This window comes from Aulonocara stuartgranti (assembly GCF_965226115.1).
Source record: "Aulonocara stuartgranti genome assembly, chromosome: 23".
NCBI classification, from domain to species: Eukaryota; Metazoa; Chordata; class Actinopteri; order Cichliformes; family Cichlidae; genus Aulonocara; species Aulonocara stuartgranti.
The window spans coordinates 52,888,806-52,911,497 of NC_138958.1; the positions used below are offsets into that span (position 1 = coordinate 52,888,806).

At 43.2% G+C, this 22,692-nt stretch overlaps 1 long non-coding RNA gene across 1 annotated transcript in view; it reads right to left on the minus strand.

The window, feature by feature from the left end:
- LOC309700095 overlaps positions 1 to 11,579 on the minus strand; it is a 436,175-nt gene extending 424,596 nt beyond the window's left edge. The window contains exon 1 of the long non-coding RNA XR_014274569.1: positions 11,499 to 11,579. This is a non-coding gene — a long non-coding RNA (uncharacterized lncRNA). The remainder of the gene's footprint in view (positions 1 to 11,498) is intronic.
- Positions 11,580 to 22,692: the final 11,113 nt, after the last annotated feature.

Sequence of the window (22,692 nt, forward strand, 5' to 3'; positions counted from 1 at the left end):
ATGCAAACACACCTGTTTAGTTGTTGATGCCTGCTGGTGGATCCTGGGCCTGGTGGCTGCTGGTGCAGCCTGGGCCTGGTGGCTGCTGGAGGATCCTGGGCCTGGTGGCTGCTGGTGGATCCTGGGCCTGGTGGCTGCTGGAGGAGCCTGGGCCTGGTGGCTGCTGGAGGATCCTGGGCCTGGTGGCTGCTGGCGTAGCCTGGGCCTGGTGGCTGCTGGAGGATCCTGGGCCTGGTGGCTGCTGGAGGATCCTGGGCCTGGTGGCTGCTGGAGGATCCTGGGCCTGGTGGCTGCTGGCGTAGCCTGGGCCTGGTGGCTGTTGGTGGATCCTGGGCCTGGTGGCTGCTGGTGGATCCTGGGCCTGGTGGCTGCTGGAGGAGCCTGGACTTGATGTCCAAAATGTGTGTGTTGTGATGAAGAGACATCTACTGAAGCAGAGCCGGAGCCAGGCAGTGAATTGGCCGCTGTGAGCCACGTGTATTTTAACTCTCCTTCTGCGCTCTGCACATCTCAGATAAATCACTGCAGTCATTTTACAGACAGATAAGAGAGCCCAGACTGGATTTGACTTACTAGCTGACCGTTCAAATAGCTTTTCTCAGTTTAGTGCTTGTTGTTCAGCTGCATATCATCACCTCTTAATGATGTGAAATAAGAGGCCTCTACAGAGCAGACCCCCATCTCTGTCTGGGAAACTATCTTAGTGAAAGTCAGTGATGCGTTTTGTCCTTTCAGAAAATTTATCACAAAAGATTTTTAGATTTTTACATTACTGTGAAAATATGCACCACCACATGTTACTCAAACTGGTGTTAATAAATCTGCAAAGTTTGTGACATCATGTTGAGTTTAGAGCAGAGTGTAACTTATGTAGAGGTAATTTTTACTTGATGGAATGATCTAACAAGACAGAACAGTTTAATTTATTTATGTCCGCTCAGTCCACAAACAGTTTTCAGAACAGAAAACTCAGACATCAGATCATCCATCTTGGGGCAACTGTGAGAGCGTGTTCTGTCCCCTTGAAACAAACTGTAGGTTTCAACAGAAAAAAAAATTGAATATCAAGTTGTAAAACCTTAAATGTTAAATCGGCTGCATTTTTAGGTAGTATTCTACTGTCCCGTTTTTGGGAAGGCACGATGGGGTTGCTTGTTTCCCAAGACCCATCTCAGCCCCCATAAAACGCAGTTCAAACAGCTAATAAGTTACACACCCATGCACATCCATCAAGTTCAAACTGGTCTAATACATTTTAATTTAGCTTGAAAAAAGTACCTCTAAAGTACAAGGACAGGACTGAAAATAATTTAAAAAACTGCCAGTGCCCAAAGAAACACCTTCATAAAACCTGCAGAGCCTCTTTTATGCAAAATATAGACAAATTATGAGTTGCTCAAGACTTTTGCACAGTATAAGAGTTTAAAGAAATCTAAAGAATAATTCCAAATATTATGTTGCAACCTCAATATTTTGATTATAGAAAGTAGAAAAATGAAGGACATGCTGATAATTCAAACAGAGGTCTGAACAATCCAGCAAACCATAGGCTAAATGAAAAATTAAAGCTCCAGCGGTCAGGTTTGGGATCTATGAGGAAGCTATGAGGAGCTCAGCGGCTGACTGTCATCTGGCTGACCTCCAGCCAAAAGCTGCAAGACGGCCATAGGGGTAGATGTAGCTATACAAAGTGATAGCAACATCAATAACACAAGAAGTTAAGAAGTACCAAGATCTGAGGACCTGGAGAAGATGTGAAAGGTGACGATAATGGTCCTCGTAGTAATCTAAGCATTCAGAACAGTGACCCCCAGACTGTGCGACTGGTTCCAGCAGATCCCATTAATGGCATCAGACATCTCTGCTCAAAACAGCACAGTCCTGGTATTAGCAAGCTCCCTGGACCAAAGCTTGAATGACAAAGACTGAATGAAGGGGCAGTGGACATTTATTTTTTTATCTCACATAAAAAATTGTCACACACCCCAGACATAGGGATGATTTCTAATCACAATTTGATTGAACAAATTATTTTACTGCTACAATATAATCTCCAGCATTAACATTGCATTAACAATATAACAGAGAGCTTTAAGATGTTTAAACATACAGGCACCATATTAACCTTTATTCCAGGTGCAATTATAACTATTTTTATACACACCCTGCAGTTTGTGCCTTTTAAAGAGTTGAAGCTCAGTCAGTTAATTGAAGGTCAGAAGCTTCGTCCGGCGCCATGTCCAGACTATGACCATCTATTGTGTAAGTGACTTAGAGCTATGGAAGGATTGCCTACACGCTTACAAAACATACATGCCATGTTATTCATTATTATCTTTTATTCGTTTATATCCTTTTTATTAAGCTTTGAGTAGTGGCATTTGATTAAAGCATTTATTCAATATATTCCGTATATAGTTTCAGTTAGGTTGTTACACATATGAGAGTGGCTTCTGTCTGGTAAGAGGTTATGAGTTTAGTTGGCGAGGTGAGACAGAGTGCATTTGAGGTCGAGACACACACACAATAGGTAGACTCATATTCTAGGTAAGAGTTCAGACATATTTTGCAAGCTTGTAGCTGCATTTTGTGCCTGCATAAGTGACAGTTTGTTGCAGGACGTGCGTCTGATGTTCCAGAGATAAGCGAGAGCAAGACGAGCTACAGGAAGCAGCTGGCGTGGAGACGGAGAAAATCTTCTTTTCAAATGTGTCAGAAGTCGTTAACAGAACGTTTGTGGTTTTGAAACTTATGCATGTATTGTATCTGCTTGACGCAAGAGGGGGCGTAATAATACCCTGATGCTATAAAACAACTGCTTGTGTATTGTTAGGAGGAGATCGAAGCTGATTGTTTGACAGCGTTCATCTCCCCACGCGTGTGTTCATTAAAATCATTGTTTGACCCAACCCCTCTGGACCAGTGTTGCTTTGTATCCCTCCTCAATATCTGAAACCGTAACAATCGTCATTGTTGTCATCTGAGGAGGCAGCAGTCTCATTTTGTACAGAATAAATGTCTCTTGACCCATGAAGGCCTCTTTTTTGTGAATGTGCACAGAGTCTAAGGCAGAACGCTGGTCTTTACAGTGAAAGTTGATAAGACTGTTGTGATTTGCATTCTCTAGCTGTGGTTTAAAGTTCGGATGATTTAGACTGGAACACTGGGCTTCGTTCACTGATAGTGTACCCCTCTGAGGACTGAGGACTGTTTGAAAAACGGAGACACTATTAAACGTCCCATTATTGAAAAAGGTTAGTATTTCAAGAAAAATGGCTGTTCATAGAAGTCAGTCAAGTGTTTGACCTTAGCAACTATGTTGGATCAGTGCCTATAATATCAGAGGATGTTGTTTTTAACATATACATGAATCTGAACTGGGAGAGGGCCCAACCCTCATTTTAGTGAAATAGTTTTGTTAACAAGGAAATTGATTAACAGCATCATGTGGGTCCTACAATAGACACAGAATATTTGTTTGGCCTATGTTTAACTTTGTCTCTTAGAGTATGCCAGTGATTTTTAAAATAATGTTCTCCAGTCTCAGTTTCTCTTATTGATGAATCTTTCAGCAGTCTTTGTACATTTTTGGTTGTGTGCAAAGACTTATGGGCTCAAAATGTGGTCATAAATATTTTGTACTTGTAAAAAACATTTGTGTGTGGACTTAGAAAAAAAAACCCTGCAAGTTACAAGTACGGATTTTGACCCTATTTTTCTTCCTTTCATCTGATTGGTCAATGTCATGTCAATCACAAATGTAACAATCCAATCAGAGAACAGATGGGTTTGGCTGTCGGAGGGGCGCTTTTTTGAACTGCAGGTCCTTGAAGGGAATAAATGCCCTTTTACATGCCAACCCAGCGTTTTCCTTCATCACCACGAAGGAAAACAGTCTGTGGTCGTCCGAGTTTGGTGATTTTTGTGTCACAGGTCTACGTGTTTAATACAGGGACTTCCACAGCCTTTTCAACAGCGCTGCGGACCGCGGGGTGGGGGCGGGCAGTGTTTTGGAAATGACAGTCTTCATTACAAAGCTTTCTTCGTTATGAATTAGCATGAATTAGCATGTAGCCCTGACCCCCATCGTAAGCAAATGCTTCGAGAAGCTGGTCAGGGACTTCATCTGCTCTGCACTACCCGACTCACTGGACCCTCTACAGTTTGCATACCGCCACAACAGGTCCACTGATGATGCCATAGCCCTGACACTACACACTGCCCTGTCACACCTGGAGAAGAGAGACACGTATGTGAGAATGCTGTTTGTAGATTACAGCTCAGCATTCAATACCATCGTTCCCTCGAAGCTGGACAGGAAACTGCAGGATCTAGGACTGAGCAGCTCCCTCTGCAGCTGGATCCTTAGCTTCCTGTCTGACAGACGCCAAGTGGTCAGACTGGGCAGCATCACCTCATCCCCCATCACACTGAACACTGGTGCTCCACAGGGGTGTGTACTGAGCCCTCTCCTGTACTCACTCTACACCTATGACTGCACAGCCACTAACAGCTCCAACATCATTGTGAAGTTTGCGGACGACACTACAGTGGTGGGTCTTATCACCAACGGTGATGAGACGGCTTACAGGGAGGAGGTCAGCGCCCTGACCCACTGGTGTCAAGACAACCATCTCACCCTCAACGTCGCAAAGACAAAGGAGCTGATAGTGGACTTCCGGAGGTGCAGAGAAGTACACACCCCCATCACCATCAACGGCGCTGCTGTGGAGAGAGTGAGCAGCTTCCGCTTCCTTGGTGTACACCTGGCTGAGGATCTTACGTGGTCAGTACACACAAACAAAACAGTGAAGGCGGCGCAGCAGCGCCTCTTCTTTCTCAGGAGACTGAAAAGATTCGGCATGAGCCCCCGCATCCTCAGGACCTTCTATCACTGTGCCATTGAGAGCATCCTCACTGGATGCATCACCACCTGGTACGGCAACAGCACCATCTACAACTGCAAAGCTCTCCAGCGAGTAGTGCGGTGCTCTGAACGGATAATTGGAGGTGAGCTTCCCTCCCTCCAAGACATCTACAGGAAGCGGTGCCTGAGGAAAGCGGGGAGGATCATCAAGGACTCCAGTCACCCCAGCCATAAACTGTTCAGACTGCTTCCATCAGGAAGGAGGTTCTGCAGCATCCGGTCCCGTACCAGCAGACTGAGAGACAGCTTCTTCCATCAGGCCATCAGACTGCTGAACACGTCATAGACACCTCAGCTTCGCTACTGGAACTTCAACATTATGCACTCCATACTGTACAGTAATGCCACTGTTTTGCACATATTCAACTCTGTATATTTTTATATATTTTATTTATTGTTTACTCTATTTAATTTGTAAAATATGTGTACACACACACACACACACACACACACACACACACACACACACACGTAGAAAAATATTTAGTATACACATCCAGAAATGCATATACTATTATATATTGTACATATATTTATTAGTTTCAGATGTAGCCATTCTTGTATTTTGCTTGTTTACGTTATTGTATTTTGCACAACTCTGTTGCTTGTGAAGCTCGCACACAAGAATTTCACTCACATGTGCTGTACCAATGTACCTGCACATGTGATGTGACAATAAAAGTGATTTGATTTGATTTTACATGTTTTTATTGAACATTTGAAGAACCAGCAAAAAAAACAAACTCTTGTAGTTCACATAAAGTCAGAGATAGAAAAGACAAGGAGCAGGTGCATCTAGTACAGGTAGAGCTGCTGCAAAAACCCACAGAGCCCAGCAGCCAACAACAAATTCTGGATCCTTTGCTTTTAGTTAGCAGTTAGCATTAGCAGCACATCCTGCATCCGATGTGAAAGGACTTTTATGCTGCGCGCTGTGACTCACAGCAATGGTCCCGGGTCAGCCCTGACTTTGTGTTAAACTTATCCTAAAGTAATAATAGTATTTCTAACCACTGATATACCACAACTTTGATTGTGACCTACACCCATTTTCACACCTTGGCTCAGGCGATTAAGTAGAGGATGAACCCTCTTTGGGGGTGGGCACTCCCACAGGGCTTAAAATCTGGTACTCTCTACCAATTGCTCTTAGAACTGAAGAAGCTTCTCGGATGAACACTTAAAGAAATCCAGACACTTTTCTTTCCAAGTTCCTTAGACAGCACTCAAGTAAATAAAATAGTAACCCGTTATCTATGCCCCAAAATTGATTCTGTATAGATGAATGTAGTGGGAGAAATGTTTCGTCCCTCATCCAAGTGACTTCTTCAGTCTCAGCTGACTGCAGGTTTCCACAAATCTTATAAACAGTACAAGGTTGGGGAAACCTTATCTATGTTAATCTTTAATCTTGAACACACGTACGAATTGTGTGAGACAATAGCACCTGCTTCACAGCAGGGAGAATTGACCCACATTGTTAAAGAGCGTTCATATAATTTCAAGATCTTGTTTTAAAACTGATCAGTTCATTTACAAAAAATGTCACAACAAGAAAGCAGAGGACCAGGCTTGGACTTGGATATGTCTTCTGGAGTGCTGCCATAGCCCCATAGCTGACTGTCTGTTATCTGCTGCACTGCACATCATGTCAGTGCAAAGTACCCCTTTAGATAGGCACTATCTACAACAAGCACTTGGTTGAAGTGATAAAGCTCCTTGCTGCTCCATTTTCCCAGATAGGAAACATTATTTGTGTCTAAATGGACTTTTTAACTTTTTCTTCCACAGGAAAATGAAAAATGTGCTTTCTCCTCAATAACCTTGTCCTGTTGGGAAGCAAAAAATTAAACTGCTGCACCCGACAACACAAAAAATTGCATTAAAATGGCATTAGCTAATACTTTGTAGTTATGAACCTTGTTTCAACAGCAGTTTTTTGTGAAAAGGTTGTCATAAAGTGCACATGCTCTACACTAAACAGCACACAGACACAGTGAAAGACTGGATCCACAGGACATGGAGTGTTTGTCTGTTTTAAACCGTTCATTTAAAACTCCATCATCACATATGTCTGGAGCTGGCCATCTGGTCAGGGTCTGGGCTGGTGGGCATCCCCGCTGCTATGGGTCTGCTTTTTCCACCTCAGAGTAAAGGGGAACATCTCCTGGGCCTGGGGGTAGATTCCCCTTCAAGGGCTGCTGTAGAGTCTGTTTGAGCAGTGTGAGTGTGTGTAATGTGCTCAGTACTGTGTGTTTCCATGTTGAGTGAGTGCTGAGTATTTGCATATGTGTGCATGAGGGTGGGAATGCACGTTTGTGTCTGTGTGTGCCTGTTTGTTTTTCCACTTGATAAAAGTCAACGTGAGGGTTCCTGATGGTTAGAGACAAATGCAATCGCATGGCAGGATGCTGTAAACGGACCAAACTTCAGTCAGGAGAACAACTGAGACAGGGTTCATACGCCTTTTTCAGGGTCAAATTCAAGCATTTTTTAAGCACTTTCAAGGTCCCTTTTCAAACTTTTCCAGCACAGGCCTCAGTGTGAGCTTGAAGACATTTATAATGTTTAAGTAGTTTAATGTGTCGGTGCTGACGATAAACACAGTTTGAATGAAAGCCGGGAAACTTTGGTAGCACAGAAACAAGTGGCTATTCTTTGTGACCATATGGATCAGTCATATTACCATTATTTCACCCAAAGGCACCAAGTTAATACTCAAAAAAGCTGCAGGAATACACACAAATATAAACAGTACTTTTAGCCTTTAACCCTCTGGGGTCCAGGGTATAACTGGCCGTTTTTGACTACTGGCCTCATATTTCACCTTTAAAACCTGTTTGTCTCATTTTGACAAACTGTATCAGCACAATTTATCTAAATTCAGACAAAATTTAAAATATCAGTAGAAAGTGATATTTTTGACTGTACAAATAGACTTTCCAACAAGGGGAAATAACACACTGGACTTTGTTTACACCACCCAGAGAGGAGCTTACAAAGCTTTTCCCCTCCCCTACCTCGGCGCCTCAGACCACATCACTGTCATGCTAATGCCTGCTTACAGACCGCTCGTTAAAGTGACCAAACCGGTTCGTAAGCGGATACAAGTGTGGCCAGAGGGGTCTTCAGAGGCTCTACAGGACTGCTTTAATACTACAGACTGGAACATGTTTAAGCAGGCTGCCACCTACAACAACACCACTGACCTCCAGGAGTACGCAGAGACTGTTACTGCCTACATCAACAAGTGCATTGAGGATGTAACAGTCACGAAAACCATAACTGTCCGGGCCAATCAAAAACCATGGATGACAGGAGAGGTCTACAGGCTGCTGAAAGCTCGGAATGTTGCCTTCAGAGATGGAGACGAGGCAAGCCTGAGGACAGCTAGGGCCAACCTTTCCCGTGGCATCAGAGAGGCTAAGAGACAGTACTCCAGGAAAATATCTCATCACTTCAAAGACAGCAGAGACTCACGGAGCCTGTGGCGGGGCATTCAGACCATCACAGATTACAAGCCCCCACCACAGACCTGTGATAGCACTATCCCCCTGCTGAACGAGCTGAACACTTTCTTTGCTCGCTTTGAAGTCCGAAACAGCACCACTGCACAGAAGACCCCACCCCCTCCTGGTGACCAGGTGATGACTCTGTCACCGGACAGCGTGAGGAGATCCCTCAGCAGGATCAATGCACGTAAAGCTCCGGGTCCTGACAACATTCCTGGTCGTGCACTGAGAGACTGTGCAGTGGAACTCACTGATGTCTTCACAGACATCTTCAACATATCACTCATCCAGGCTGTCGTCCCCACATGTTTTAAAGCCACCACAATCATTCCGGTTCCAAAAAAGTCATCTCCCTCCTGCTTTAATGACTACCGTCCTGTTGCACTTACTCCCATCCTGATGAAGTGCTTCGAACGACTAGTCATGCAACACATCAAGACTGTCCTGCCCCCCTCCCTGGATCCCTTCTAGTTTGCGTATCGGCCCAATCGCTCAACCGATGATGCCATCTCCACTGCACTCCACTCAGCACTCACACACCTGGACAAAAAAGACTCATATGTTCGAATGCTGTTCATAGATTTCAGTTCAGCATTCAACACCATAATCCCCCAACAGCTCACTCAAAAACTGGTCCAGCTGGGGCTCAACACCTCACTGTGCAACTGGCTGTTGGATTTCCTCACCGGAAGACCTCAAGCAGTACGGGTTGGCAGTAATACATCCAGCACCATCATTTTAAACACGTGTGCTGAGCCCCCTCCTCTTCACTCTGCTGACCCATGACTGCACTCCATCATACAGCTCCAACCTCTTCATCAAGTTTGCGGACGACACAACGGTGGTGGGTCTCATTAGCAACAGGGATGAGACCGACTACAGAAGTGAGGTGAGACGCCTGGCCACGTGGTGTGCTGACAACAATCTCTCTCTGAATGTGGAGAAGACGAAGGAGATTGTCGTGGACTTCAGGAGAATGCACACCCAACATGCTCCTCTGACCATTGACGGAGCGTCTGTGGAGAGAGTGAGCAGCACCAAGTTCTTGGGTGTGCACATCACAGAGGATCTCTCCTGGACGTACAACACCACAGCACTGGCCAAGAAATCACAGCAGCGTCTCTTCTTTCTCCGCAAACTAAGAAGAGCAGGAGCACCAGCCCCCATCATGTACACTTTCTACAGAGGCACCATCGAGAGCATCCTGTCGAGCTGCATCACTGTGTGGTTTGGAGCCTGCAATGCGTCCTGCCATAGAACCCTCCAACGCATAGTGAGAGCTGCAGAGAGGATCATTGGTGTCTCTCTCCCCTCCCTCCAGGACATTTACAGCACCCGTCTCACTAAAAAAGCCCTTTGCATAGCGGCTGATCCCACGCACCCAATGCAAAGCTTCTTCAAGCTGCTGCCGTCGGGGAGGAGACTGCGGAGTCTCCAGGCCAGGACCAGCAGGCTGAAGGACAGCTTCATCCATCAGGCTGTCAGGAAGCTAAACTCCCTCCCGATTCTGCCCCCTCTCCCCTCTCTCCTCCACGGTCTCACTGAACTCTGTCACACACACACACACACACACACACACACTCTCTGACTCACTCACTGGCCTGCACCAGTTACCAGTCACTTTGTGGAGCATTGGACTGCCATTACCTCATAAGACTTTGTTGTTACACTTTCTCATACCGTACATTACTAAATCTCCATTTGCACTATTTGCCTATTTGCACTACTCTGCCTGGTTTACACTCAATGTCACTTACCCATTATATTGTATATTATATAGCTTTCTTGTTATATGTAAAATTGTATTTATTTAAATTTTTACTTTTTAATTATTTTACTTGCATTTTTAATCACTTTTATATTTAAATATATTTAAATGTTCATTTGCTATTTATCTAGGGATTGAGAGTAACGCAATTTCTATTCTCTGTATGTCCTGTACATGTGGCAGAATCGACAAATAAAGTTGACTTTGACTTTGACTTTGAAACCACAGGCACGTTTAACGAATCATTTTCATAACTTGAAATGCAAATAGAAATTGTACATTTTTAAAAAATATGCACAAGTTTTGCAAACAACAAAGTTATTTGGTACTATTTACCTAAAAATGCAGCCAAGGCTCAGACGTTTTTCATATAACCATTTAAACAGAACAATCAGATGTTCTGCGTCAAATAAGAAGACACAAAAATGATTTATGCAACTCCAAAAATAGTTTGTGTCACTATAACAGATGAGAACAGCACAGGGATAAACCTGCAGGTCTGACAGCAGCTGTGTCAGCGTTTACACTGCAACCTGCCTTTGGTGGCTTTAAGGCAGCAACTGTGACCATCACTAGTGGAACTGACACACAAAACAAAGACAGCACACTAACTACACAAGACAGCACACTAACTTGAGACTCCAAACACGGCAAACGTCACAAACCTCTCACGTATCAAAACTCTCTCTCTCTTTCGCTCACTCCTAAAACTTCCCTCTCTTCGCAAACGACCAGATGTCACATGTTGCCATATCATTTTTTGATTGGTCCACACGGTACATTTTTCCACCAATAGGGAAAGTGCTTTTTCTTTTTTCACTCACAATCAAAGCATGTTTGTTGGCGCTCTCCTTAGAGAACACAGTTTTTACCGTTTCTTCCCGGAGTAAACGCCACTGTTGTATTCAGAAAAAAAACATCGGTTTTACGTGGCCTATCAACACAATTTAAACACTGGTACATAGTTTGAAGTCCGCTCGTTCGACCCAAGTTGAAATGGAGACTCTGGGTCTGTCGACCCCAGAGGGTTAACCAGAAAGGCTTAAGTTGGCTAGTTATGTATCGGGCTAATGTTTAAAGCTTTCACTGGAGTAAATTAACTCATATCACTGCTAAGTAATGTTAGCTAAGTTCACAGCATATTCCATAACAGCGCTGCCATACTGCATCACACTCAGTGCATTTCAATCATTTCTCCAGCGAGTTTGATAGTTAGAAAAATAATAATCATAATTTTAAAAAAATAGCGTGTGTAACGTACACGTACTGGAAAATATTTACTAGCACTCACCTATCATGACTGGAGAGCGCAAACTCCGCCATTGTTGTTTTCCATCAAACACTCATTAAAACAGCGACCTACAGGTATGTTAGCGCACTCATCCCCGACTGTCCGAGGGCGAGACACTTCACCCGTTGTCTACTGGTGGTGGTCAGAGGGCCCGGTGGCGCCAGTGTCCGGCAGCCTCGCCTCTGTCAGTGCGCCCCAGGGTGGCTGTGGCTACAATGTAGCTGCCATCACCAGTGTGTGTGAATGGGTGGATGACTGGATATGTAAAGTGCTTTGGAGTCCTTAGGGACTATTAAAGCGCTACATAAATACAGGCCATTCACCATTATTTCTCTATCTGAGAAGAAAACTATTCAATCAGTTATTTGTGGTGAATGAAATACAGTTACACTTTCAAGCACTTTTAAGCACCACATCTGAAATTCAAGCACTTTTCAAACCTTGAAAAGACAACATTAAAATTCAAGCATTTTCAAGGATTCCAAGCACCCGTACGAACCCTGCTGAGATAATCCATCCACAATACGAGGTTAGTCTTTAATATACTGCTGCATGGGCTGGTCTGTAGTTACACTGTAAGAAGCCGACAGTGATCACTGCCTGTTTTTAGGGGCTTTTTCAGATTAAATAGAACAAGATACAAAGCACTAAAGCATGTTAAATACACAACAGCCTTGTTAAACACAGAGTAGTTTGGGCCCGGAAGAAGGGTTCATACGTCATCACTTAAAGACTTGATATATATGTTAGGGTAAAAAAAGAAAACTTCTGGCCAATTTGGGCCCAAAAATGTGTGGGTTGTTTTTTTGTTTTTTTTTTCAAGTATTAAAAAAAATAAAGCAAGGAAAAAATAAATAAAATTCATCTTTAAGTGACCAAACCATAATGTTCTGCGTTCATTTTAATTCCATTATATAGGATTTTTAGTTTTGTGGTTTCTGGTGTTTTTTACTTTGAAATGTTTCCCCCTATATCTAGCAAAATCAGACTTCCATTCTGAAGTGGAGTTACGTAAGAAAACATGCCGTGTGCAAATCAGAGGCATGGCAAATGTAACTGTGTTCTTCTGTTTACTATCACACACCCACATAAATACTGTGACTGCTATTGCTTTTGAACATTTGGTAGGAACTGTTGATACATTTGTTCTCTCTCCTCTGCATTCGCTCTTAAAAAGCAATTTTGAAGTTGAGCAAAAGACCCACAGGCTGAAAATGACTTCCACTCCAGCTCCGATACTTCACACTGTTTTTATTTTTGTTTTTTACCCAGTTCTTTCTCTGAATGTCCAATGATCCTTTTTCTTTGGCTTTTTTTCTACCCTTGCTGTGTTGTGAGATACGTATTAAGTCAAATTCAGCCGTAGTTGTTACATTTTGTATGGTGATGCACTGTGCTGACAGTGTTGGGCAGGGTTTTTTCCCTCATCTTCTTTTCTCTCTCTTTCGTAGGCAGTTTTGTAGCGCTTCGCTATCGAGAAAAAGCAGATACTGAAGCAGGCACTCTCGAAATTTGTAAAGGCATGCCTATTCAAATATGAGTTAGTGGTATTTTCTAGCAGGATCGTAAAGACCTGGTTTCTAACTAATGAAAACAAACAGCATTCCTGGAAATCTCTAATATCACCTGCTCAGCCAGCCAGTTTGCTCTCAGCTCACATCATACCAACACATCACAACTCCTTGGGTTGTCATTTTTCGGTGTCTTCATAGTTTAGTGGCGGTTTAACGTGGACATACCTGATTAAAGGCCAGGAGGACATATAAAGGAAGAGGAAGAGGAGTAAGAAAAAAAATCTGCCAAATCAATCCTGTGGATCTGCTGTGGGACCCCTTGTACTGTTGTGGATGTTATTATGACATATATACCTGTATACACTAGACATGTGTAATCATATATACTCATATGAGCTATGCCCACTCACAGTGGAGTATTTTATATGGTGGAGTCACTGTGTTAAGCATTTAACCTGCATGTTCGAATCACACGACCCATATATTTAGGTCAAATATATGTACCATCATATTTATGAAAAAGTTTGAGCCACTTGTTGATCAATACTGTTTGAAATTGCAGTAATTAGGATCAATAAGTAACCTTTGATTGTGTTATAGCCGACGGTGACTAGTCCAATATAGGGATAATGCAGCTTGGCACTGCTAAAGTTTGCACATACTGTAGGATCCTTTGTCAGCGTTCATCTGTGTTTATCTGTACCATCCCACCGTGTGTACAGCCTGTACGGTAAACAAACCTGGCCCCGCTGGGCATGCCCCTGAGATTCTGCTCCTTGCCTCAGTCACCTGAAGGAGAGAAAAACCCTTACTTAGCATAGATAGCCATTTATGTCTGGCATGCGCACCCAACAAAATTGTCAAATTGATTAACTGTTAACTGCCGTTTTGCAGACTTTCTGACTCACTTTGGCCATAAAACTGACAAAGGGACCCAATTCAATGATGGATGTAAGACTGGTTCTCGAGAAGTTATGGGGTAGTTCAAAAAGTATGTATTATAGGTGGAAGATGAAATGAAAGAACAAAGGATGAAAGGGTACCCAACGACAGGAGGGGGGATCACTGTCCCTACAGGGAGTGCAGAATTATTAGGCAAATGAGTATTTTGTCCACATCATCCTCTTCATGCATGTTGTCTTACTCCAAGCTGTATAGGCTCGAAAGCTTACTACCAATTAAGCATATTAGGTGATGTGCATCTCTGTAATGAGAAGGGGTGTGGTCTAATGACATCAACACCCTATATCAGGTGTGCATAATTATTAGGCAACGTCCTTTCCTTTGGCAAAATGGGTCAAAAGAAGGACTTGACAGGCTCAGAAAAGTCAAAAATAGTGAGATATCTTGCAGAGGGATGCAGCAGTCTCAACATTGCAAAGCTTCTGAAGCGTGATCATCGAACAATCAAGCGTTTCATTCAAAATAGTCAACAGGGTCGCAAGAAGCGTGTGGAAAAACCAAGGCGCAAAATAACTGCCTATGAACTGAGAAAAGTCAAGCGTGCAGCTGCCAAGATGCCACTTGCCACCAGTTTGGCCATATTTCAGAGCTGCAACATCACTGGAGTGCCCAAAAGCACAAGGTGTGCAATACTCAGAGACATGGCCAAGGTAAGAAAGGCTGAAAGACGACCACCACTGAACAAGACACACAAGCTGAAACGTCAAGACTGGGCCAAGAAATATCTCAAGACTGGTTTTTCTAAGGTTTTATGGACTGATGAAATGAGAGTGAGTCTTGATGGGCCAGATGGATGGGCCCGTGGCTGGATTGGTAAAGGCAGAGAGCTCCAGTCCCACTCAGACGCCAGCAAGGTGGAGGTGGAGTACTGGTTTGGGCTGGTATCATCAAAGATGAGCTTGTGGGGCCTTTTCGGGTTGAGGATGGAGTCAAGCTCAACTCCCAGTCCTACTGCCAGTTTCTGGAAGACACCTTCTTCAAGCAGTGGTACAGGAAGAAGTCTGCATCCTTCAAGAAAAACATGATTTTCATGCAGGACAATGCTCCATCACACGCGTCCAAGTACTCCACAGCGTGGCTGGCAAGAAAGGGTATAAAAGAAGAAAAACTAATGACATGGCCTCCTTGTTCACCTGATCTGAACCCCATTGAGAACCTGTGGTCCATCATCAAATGTGAGATTTACAAGGAGGGAAAACAGTACACCTCTCTGAACAGTGTCTGGGAGGCTGTGGTTGCTGCTGCACGCAATGTTGATGGTGAACAGATCAAAACACTGACAGAATCCATGGATGGCAGGCTTTTGAGTGTCCTTGCAAAGAAAGGTGGCTATATTGGTCGCTGATTTGTTTTTGTTTTGTTTTTGAATGTCAGAAATGTATATTTGTGAATGTGGAGATGTTATATTGGTTTCACTGGTAAAAATAAATAATTGAAATGGGTATATATTTGTTTTTTGTTAAGTTGCCTAATAATTCTGCACAGTAATAGTCACCTGCACACACAGATATCCCCCTAAAATAGCTAAAACTAAAAACAAACTAAAAACTACTTCCAAAAACATTCAGCTTTGATATTAATGAGTTTTTTGGGTTCATTGAGAACATGGTTGTTGTTCAATAATAACATTATTCCTCAAAAATACAACTTGCCTAATAATTCTGCACTCCCTGTATATAAGACGAGTCAGATATGCATTGGGATACAGATATGCTTTTGTCTGCTGTTGTTTGTTTTGTGTTGGTTTCTGATCTGCATGTGCTCACGGCGAACGCCGCGGGGGAGCTTTTCCTTTTTCCTTTGTTTTGCTAAACGTGATTGTTCAATAAAACAACTGGCATAGAGCTCTGCTCTTCTCCTGTTTTTGTGTGTTTGATTTTAATTGGCATCTGGACACAGAAATAAACTTCCTTCTTACCTGAGTGGCGGTTGAACCATCTCTCAAATTTGCAACTCAACAGTACATAAGGAAGCGGCCAAAAGAAAGAAGCTACTGTAATCAAGCTCTTGTGCTGTCTATACTGTATTTTGGACTGGTCAAGTTGTTTTGTTACCTATGCCCAAATTAAGAGCAACATAAATCTCGAAATAGTGCCGCTACATCTCCATCTGTTCAGCATTCTTGGATGGGCTGCATATACTACCTTACTTGATAAGATGCTGATGATTCTGAATCACTAACTTATCCATTCAAAAATGTATACTAATTGGTACTCATTATATTCAAATGAGACCTGGCCAGTTAGTACAGTCATGGTAAAAAGAAAGAACACTCTCTTTCAGTGATTCAGTGTCCTTGGCTTTTACAACCCTTTAAATGCAACATTAACTAAAAACATGAGCTGTTACACATTGTAACAGCTTGATCTTTTTCAGCCATTCTGTAGATTCTCTGCAATTCTTAGGATCACTGCCTGTTAAATGGCACAGGTTTGGCCAGGATTTAGCTCGCGGACAGATATCCTTACACCTGACTCTAGAATTCTTCACTATACAGCAGAGTTTATAGTCAACTCAATGAATGCAAGGTGCCCAGGTCCTTCAATGCAAATAATCAGGTATGAGGTGTTTGTGCTGATATGCTGTATTTAGTGTTCTACATACACTGAACAAAAATATAAACGCAACACTTTTGTTTTTGCTTCCATTCCCCATGGGATGGACGTAGAGACCTAAAATTCATTCCAGATACACAATATAACCATCCCTCCCAAACAGTGGTCACAAATCAGTCCAAATGTGTGGTAGTGGGCACATCTGCTATATTGAGATAATCCATCCCACCTCACAGGTGTGCCACATCAGGATGCTGATCTGACATCATGAGTAGTGCACAGGTGTACCTCAGACTGCCCACAACAAAAGGCCACCCTGGAATGTGCAGTTTTGTCTCACAGCAAAATGCCACAGATGCCACAAGCAATGAGGGAGCGTGCAATTGGCATGCTGACAGCAGGAATGTCAACCAGATCTGTCGCCCGTGCATTGAATGTTCATTTCTCAACCATAAGCCGTCTCCACAGGCGTTTCAGAGAATATGGCAGACATCCAACCGGCCTCACAACCGCAGACCTCGTGTAACCACACCAGCCCAGGACCTCCATCCAGCGTTCACTCCAAGATCGTCTGAGACCAGCCACCCAGACAGCTGCTGGAACAATTGGTTTGCACAACCAAACAATTTCTGCACAAACCAGAAACCGTCTCAGGGACGCTCAACTGCATGCCCGTCGTCCTCATCGGGGTCTTGACCTGACTCCAGCTCGTCGCCGTAACAGACTTGTGTGGGCAAATGCTCACATTCGATGGCGTGGCACGTTGGAGAGGTGTGTTCACGGATGAATCATGGTCACATTGTTCAGGGCAGAGCAGCTGAGAATGTCCCAGTTCTTGCATGCCAGCATACTCACCGGACATGTCCCATTGAGCATGTTCGGGATGTGCTTGACCGGCGTATACGACAGCGTGTACCAGTTCCCACGAATATCCAACAACCTCGCACAGCCATTGAAGGAGTGGACCAACGTTCCACAGGCCACAATTGACAATCTGAGCATGCGACGATGTGTTGCACTGCATGAGGCAAATGGTGGTCACACCAGATACTGACCGGTTCTGGGTCCGACTCCTTATAGTGCAAAACTGCACATTCGGGTGGCCTTTTGTTGTGGGCAGTCTGAGGTACACCTGTGCACTACTCATGATGTCAGATCAGCATCCTGTGGCACCTGTGAGGTGTTATCTCAATAGCAGATGTGCCCAACCACACATTTGGACTGATTTGTGACCACTGTTTGGGAGGGATGGTTATATTGTGTATCTGGAATGAATTTTAGGTCTCTACATCCCATGGAATAGCAGTAACAAAGGTGTTTATATTGTTGAGTGTACATGTTGTTGTACATCACAGCCTCTAATTCATTTCTCATCTGTCCAAATCATTTGCTAGTAAGTCTTGTGATTTATTTAAATGCAAGTTTTAGATCGTAAGCTTTCTGTCATGTTATTTTTAGAGGCAACAGGCTTCCTACTGACAACCCTTCAAAAATAAAAATGTATACCCTATCATGTTCTTTTCTATTTCTCTATTGTTTTGTCACAAACTAACATTTAACATGCTAGGAGGACTGTAGTCTGAGCTGAGCTCTTGTTTTTTTCACAATGCTGATGGTGGAACACTCCTAGGAAGTTTGGCAATCGTCTTGAATGTTTCACAGCTAATTTTGACAACAGAAGGATGTTGCTCAAATAGAATGGGTTGTCTAGTAATCGGAAGATTAATGGTTCAATCTCTGCCTCTCCTAGTCTACATGATGTAGTGGTTGAGGTAGGTAGGACCTTGTGTTTCTTTTGAGGGTTTACCACTGGTTTGTTGAATGTTAGATTAAACGCTCTTAAGTGCTTTTGCAAATTAGGCTTAAGTAAGAAAGCACTCTTTGTGTTCAAATAGAAACGTGTTATGTAATTAGTAGTTCATTTACAATAAAGGGTTACTTGCACAGCAAGATTAAAAAGTCTGACCACAGCCTGGTCTGGGCTAATGTCCTTTAATATCTCCCAATGAAAAATAATACTTCTCCAGCTTGAGTGCTTGACTTTGGAAATCAAGAAGCAGAAATGAGTAGCGGCAGAGGCAAAGGTTACACAATGGAAGGTTAGAAATGAAGAATACTGGCCCGCTTCTGCACCAAGAGCAGCGAACGTAACGGGAGAGACTTTTTTTAAGTGGCAGCTAATTCTAAATGCAGCATTTCTATCTGCTCAACAACATCAGAAAACTAATAGTCTGTGTGCAGTTTGTCACACAGTGCGTTTCTAGCTAGAGGTCCTGTATTTCACAGGGAGAGAATGAGAGCTAACTTTAGTCAGAGATGAAGAAAGACAAGAAGGACAGGGGAGGAAGAAGGTAAGGAACAAAGTTATATTTTAAGATCAGCACTATTCAGTGGAAATTGATAAGCTGAAAATTTAAAGCTTTTACGTGTATGACCCTTTGTTGTTAAACAATAATTTCCATAATTTCGTTGTATATTTATGACAATAAATTACTTTTCTAAATCAGGCATTGGGTCTGTACATGTCACATTATGTTTTTTCATATTTTGAAACCTGTTACAAAACAAACTAAGGCAGACTAACTGTGTTATTTAAAGTTTGCATGAAAATGTTCTGCAGGTTAGTGCAGGATAAACAGGGTAGTTTGCTGTACTGTGATGGATTTTAAGTAGACTGGTGGACAGTGGCCGTCTAGTATAAAGTAAGTATAAAGCGTATACTGTCATTGTAGAGAACAACAACAGTAACAACAACAACAACAGTAACAACAACAGTAACAACAACAACAACAGTAACAACAACAGTAACAACAACAGTAACAACAACAACAGTAACAACAACAGTAACAACAACAACAACAGTAACAACAACAGTAACAACAACAACAGTAACAACAACAGTAACAACAACAGTAACAACAACAGTAACAACAACAACAGTAACAACAACAACAGTAACAACAACAACAGTAACAACAACAGTAACAACAACAACAGTAACAACAACAACAGTAACAACAACAGTAACAACAACAACAGTAACAACAACAACAACAGTAACAACAACAGTAACAACAACAACAACAGTAACAACAACAGTAACAACAACAACAGTAACAACAACAACAGTAACAACAACAGTAACAACAACAGTAACAACAACAACAACATGAATCACCCTGTACATTAAGAAAGTCTGCTGGAGCTCTCAAAATAAATTATAGTGGGTTCTGCTTCTTTTCCCTATGCTGAGCCATTAAAACAGATTTTAGGGTTCTCCCACCTACTGAAACCATCGTACTCATTATCCTGTTTAGAGACAACGTCGCCCTATACAATGCAGGCAACAGAGAGTAGAGCTTTTTTAAAAAGAAAATCCTGATTTTATTTTCTGTCCATGTTCTACATAACTGATTCAAGCTGAATATATTTATTAAAATTAAAGTTTAGAATGAAATAAATTATTCCCATCTACTGATATTATTTTATTATTAAATTAATATAGCACACGGTTCAGCTAGCTTTGCACAGAAATAGTGTCTTTACTGTCTTACACCAAGTACATTTCAGAGCCAGTACTTGTTCAATTTTACTTGAGTGAAGAATTTGAATCAGTACTTCATTTTTTTACTGGAGTATTTTTCAAGACTAGTAACTGTACTTACAGAATATACAGAATGCCTGCCACCTGCAATTGTCCAGGCATAAGAAATGAGTGGACCCAAATGCAGAACTCCTCAGATAAAGAACAGTGAATTTATTTACAGTGTAATAATGGTGTAACAACAGGCTGGTCCGGACTGGTTTTACCTGGGACACATTGTGAACTGTTGTGGGGAAGAGCCAACCGAACAGTCACAGGGTTAATAACTGATTGAATAGCAAATGGACCAATGAACCGGGGAGCTCGTTTCTTAGATTCAGTTCTCAGTGGAATGTACCTGGAGGAGAGCCACACCTTTTGGCTGACGTGGTAGGCCGGGGCTGGAGCGTGGCAGCGATCATCCAGTCTCTTATTTTGCTCTGCAGTTCTGAGGAGGGCCGCTTTGTGGACTGCCATGCCTGTCACTCCAGGTGGACTGGTTGGAGGAGGCGACACAGCGCAGCATGGCTTCCAGCTCCTGATTCGCCCTCTCCACTTGACCGTTAGTCTGGGGATGGAAGCCAGACGACAAACTCACTTGGGCCCCCAGTTCAGAACACAACTTCTTCCACACCTGAGACGTGAACCAGGGACCCCTGAGGAATTCCATTAAGGCGGAAAACATGCTGGGTGAGGAGCATAGTGGTTTCCAACGCAGAGGGCAGTTTAGGCAGCGCCACAAGGTGGGCTGCCTTGGAAAAACCATCAGTGATAGTGAGGATGGTGGTGTTATCTGATCATGGAGGGAGTCCCGTGACCAAATCCAATGTGATATGCAACCATGGTCGCTTGGGGATGGGCAGTGGTTGAAGCAGGCCTGCAGGCGGGGAACTTGGTACCTTATTCTGTGCACGCACAGGGCAGGCCGTGACATACTCCTGAACATCCTTAACAAGAGACGGCCACCAAAACAGACATTGGAGGAAGTTTATAATTGAACTTGACTGTGTGAGCCAAGTGGATGACTTTTTCTCGAACTGTTGTGGAGATGTACAGTTGACCGGTAGGCCCCGAACCAGGGTCAGGTTCTTGTTGGGCTTCCCTGATCAGCCTTTCTATCTCCCATGTCAGCAAGCCTACAATGGATGTAGCAGGGACAATGGGCTTCTTCTTTCTTCAGCTTCCACATCTGGTACAAACTGGCAAGAGAGAGCATCCGGCTTCATATTCCGCGATCCCAGCCTGTAAGTTATGGTGAGGTTAAATCAGGTTAAGAATAAGGCCCACCTGACTTGCCGGGCATTTAGGCGCTTGGTCGCGTGAAGGTATGCCAACATTTTGTGGTCAGTCTAGAGCAGCACCAGGTGCTCCCCTCTAGCCAGTGTCGCCACTCCTCCACAGCCAACTGTATGGCCAGAAGCTCCCAATCTATGGCATTATTTTTACCCATATGTGACCAAGTGGTCGGCGGGGTTATAAAAGAAATAATAAAATGACAACGCCACCTAGGGGAATTTCACCCCCAGGAAATATATATTTAAGAAAAATAGATAAAAGGAGTAAAAAGAGGCCACACAGATTCAAGGATGCACACTGAGGGAGGTTGGCTCCAATATTAAAACAGTTTTATTTATAGTAAAAATAAAATATTAGAAACCAAAATGTAGCGTCGTTGTTGACAGTGTCCTAAAGTGAAAATAAAACAATCATGGAACTCGGACTTACCAGCAGCCGTGGACCCAAAAGAAAATTTAACAAGAAGAAAATCCCTACAGGCCACCCGGTGCTGTACAAAAGTGCGAAAATGACCTGAACCACCTGAGGTCCCAGGGCCACTGGCACGTCCTCCGTTCACTGAAATAAAACACAGAAATATATTAAAAGAATAAAAGGACACTGAGCATCAGGCTCGCTACAGATCATAAAAAAAAATAAAACTAACTTTAATAAAAGAAATCACACACACACACACACACACACACACACACACACACACACACACACGAAGGCTGACGCCCCACGAGTCAACTACAACTCGTGCTGGTAGTAATTGTCCAGGCCTCGATCACAAGCCGGTCTGTCTCCCCACAGGCTGAGATCGGCAACTGAGGCAGTTTAAGGTTCCCAGCACGACACTCGGGCAGAGGATCGCTCCAGCCCGATCACAGAGGCGTGGGCACAAGCAACAATCCAGAATAAAAATAAAATTAAAACAGGCGAACCAGAAAAGGTAAGCCTACTTAATAAAAAGTTTCACAACAAGACAAGACAGCAGGCTCCACCGAGGAGGAGCCCTCACAACAGCAGCTGGGAAGATGTTTCACTCCTCCGATTAAGGTCGGGCAGTTTGCCACGGAGATGTGAAGGCAGCAATCAAACCCTAAAACAACAGATAAATATAACCTTAGCCTCCGGTAATTGTGAATACTAATAAAAGTAGTTTTAACGGCTTACCCCAGGACTCTCACTGGTGGAGAGAACTCGAGCACCTCTCTCCGCAACGCCGGAATAAAACAGAAACTCCCGCGCTACAACAAGCCACAAAAACTATATTACTACAGATTCTAGTACTCGGAGGG